We start from the raw sequence: 3,507 nt of genomic DNA, 5'->3' as shown, positions 1-3,507 counted from the left end.
GCCTGAAATAGTGAAGAGTAGACAATATTAAGGAAGATCCAGTGCATCATAACATTGGTCATAATTCAAACACGAAAGTAATTGTCCCCTGAGCTCCATTTTACTTGGAGAACTTTTGTTATACTCAGTATTAGCAGCAGTCAAATATATCGTTTTCTCTACTCACCCACCTCTGCCAAATTTTCTCTAAACATATCTATAATTTGTATGGATATATATATATATAGAGAGAGAGAAATTATTTGCCTTTAATATTTAATACAATCTAATAATGCCACCACCATCTAACACTCATCTCTTTGCCTATCAGCCTGGCTGGACTTAAAATATGATATATCATCCAATCATGACTTCAAAAGCAAGCATTCTCACTTAATATGCTAAATATGCTTTTTAAAATATGCCACAGATGTTTGTTAGCTTGTTTATGCTTCAAATTTTGTCTGGCAGCATGTTGAGTAAATAAATGATATATAGAAAATAATGTACTCACAAAAACGTTTCTGTATTTCTATCTTTTCCATTTTTTTGGATATGATTAAGTTTTAGTAACTGCTAGCAACTGAAATAGAAACAAAGTTTCAGTTTTAACCCTATGGAACCATTAATAACAAATGCTTCAGAATCCCACAGGTGAACTCATCCACACAGGATGGAGAAACTGAATGTAGGCACCATTTAAACGTAGGAGTGGGAAGGTGTCTTAATAGAATCAAGATTAATACAATATCAAAGTATGAAATACTTGTCAGTAGACTTTTCTCAAGTAAAAAAGGGGTTGAAATGCAAATTTGAAAATCAGGTATTCTAGATTTGGGAAAAAACACCACAAGCCAATGTATTGGATGATAAATAAAATTCCTGAAGCAGTTACTAAAAATAATCTTTGGTGGTCATATTGTTGTTAAACTGACATTGCCTGATGTTACTTCATCAAGAAATACCACTTTCTTCTTTTTCATATTACTTGATAGTAGCAGGTTGTAATGGTTTTGAAATCTGAATTTTGGTTATGCATTTTCAGTTTAGTGAAATATTATCAATTATGTATCACATATGAATAAAATTATATTTAAATTCCTTAGTAAAAACTTGATCATTGTGGTAAAAATAGTTATAACAGACCCCCCCATGATAAACAGTTAAATTATTTGTTGAACAAAGTTTAAAAAATCACTAGTTAACATTGCTACTTAAATACGAGAGAATATCTTAAGTATTTAAAAACCTTTCCCTAACTTTTTCTTTTTAGTCCCTAATGTTTCAAATAATTTTTAAAAACTTGTTCTGCCACAGAACTAGATTCCTGAACTAAATGCATTTTAATTAATTTAATTTAATTAAAGCCTACATTGTCTCCATTTTTCTTTTCTTCGTTGAACACATATAAATATGGCTGAGGATGTTGCTCAGTGGAAACGCATTTGTTTGACAAGCTTGTATGTGTGTGGTAGAGGGCAGTCAGCGAAGAACTGGGTCGAAGTCCCCATCACGGGACAAACAAAACTCAATATTCTACTTACTATTTCCTGTCTCTGTCACATTCATTTCTAGATTTTTTTTTTTTTTTTTTTTTTCAAGACAGGGCTTCTCTGTGTAGCCCTGGCTGTCCTGGAACTCACTAGTGGGCCAGGCTGGCGTAGAACTCACAGAGACCCACTTGCCTCGGCCTCCCGAGTGCGGGGATTAAAGGTGTGCACCACCACTGGCCAGCCATTTCTAGATGTCTTAATTGCCCTCTTCCTCCAATTTCCTCGGTCCAGATTCTTCCCACAAATGGGGAATCTTGTGAGTCAGCGATTCAGTGCTGCTGACTTCTCTCTACAGAGCAGAGAGAGATTTCTGACTTCCGAGGCTCAGCCTCCCCCAAGTCCACAGGCTAGCAATAGATCCGTTTCCTTCTCTGGCTTCAAGTCTGTTGACTTGTGTCCCAGGGCTTGCCTTCTCCCCAGTCCCTGCCAGTCCTTGCCGGTGCCAGGGGCGGGGCAGGACTCAGGGTCGCTGCTTCTTCTTCCTTCTGAACTCTCCAAGAACTCGCTCTCAGAGCCCGTGGCTAAAGCCCGCCATGGCACCCCAGGGTCCTCAGGGCCGAGCAGACACGCAGGGTTGCGGGCGAGGGCCACGGGTCAGAGAGGCGGGTGGGACACAACTGGAAGAATCCAGGACACTTCGAAGAGCTGTAAGGAAAAGAATCTCTGGAAATCGCAGATCGAATCTCCCAGGAAGACCTTGGAACCTACCTGCCACCACCGCGCAACTTCCAGTCTCCCGCCAGGTCCTCTGGGCAACGTGGCCGGTCCGCTCCAGATTGCTGTCCTCTTCCCAGTGGGAAGCGGGTTCCCTCAACTAGGGGTCCGCCGTGCTCCTGACCTGTCCGTGCCCAATCTTGGAGCCCGTGACACGGGGCATCCTAGCTCCCTTCACCATTTACTGCCTCCTAGACGCTTTCACGTGTTTCTTAGACCATGAACCAACATTCAGCGACTGCCTGATTAATTACTGTTTTGCTAAGTCATGAATAAACCACACCTATGCTTGGTTTCTGTAAGTCAGCACAATTAAATAAATAATAACCCATACTCATTCCTGTGATTCTATTACAGGCCTTTCAAAGTACCAGATTCAGTTAATAGATACAGTTTCCTATCTAGTGTTTTGTTTTACTGGCTTACAGATTCAGGGCATGGACTCTTAGTTAGGTTCTACCTCAACTCTTTAGGTGTCTTGGGTAAGTTCTTATTTTATTTTATTTTTTGTATGTCTCAGCTTTTTATTTATATAGTATGATTTAAAAAAGTTTCTACCCATGAAGATTGTTGTACCAATTAATGAATTCATGCACTTAAAAGATGATTGGGTTTCTTGCTTCAAGTGCTCAAAAATTATTATAATTTCCAATGTTGTCCAATAGCAGTTGAAAATGTATCAACTGCAAAGGTTTTTTTAAATGAGAAATACAAGATTTACTTTCATTAATTTAATTTTTCTATAGGACCAAGCAGAGACATGTAAATGGTAATAGGACTATTCATACTTCATTATTTGAAAGGTGGTATGGCAGATAGTGCGAAATGGATCCAAGTGGAGAATGTGTTCCTCACCACTCCAAGTGGTAAGGTTTCCTTAACATCAGTATTAACACATAGGGATATTAAAAATAAATGGCTATTGGGAACCTTTACATGTTTATCAGGGATATTGGTCTGCACTTTTCCTTCTTAGATTGTGTCTTGGTTTAGGTATTAGAGAAACACTGGCTTCATAAACGGAGTTTGGAAGTGCTCTGCCTATTTCTTCTTCTTTTCTGAATAATTTAAGAAGCATTGGTTGTAGACCCTTTTTGAAAGCCTGATAGAATTCTTCTGTGACTCCTTATGTAATGGGCTTTTTTTTTTCAGTCAGAAGACTTTATTACTCTCTCAATCTCCTTGTTTGTTAAAGGCTTGTTTAAGTTGTTGATCTCTTCTTGGTTTAAATTTGATGATTCATGTCAATCTAGAAATGTGT

Source organism: Peromyscus californicus, unplaced genomic scaffold (genome assembly GCF_007827085.1).
Source record: "Peromyscus californicus insignis strain IS unplaced genomic scaffold, ASM782708v3 Scaffold_18__1_contigs__length_77618521, whole genome shotgun sequence".
NCBI classification, from domain to species: Eukaryota; Metazoa; Chordata; class Mammalia; order Rodentia; family Cricetidae; genus Peromyscus; species Peromyscus californicus.
Note: the sequence above shows the minus strand (reverse complement) of the source record.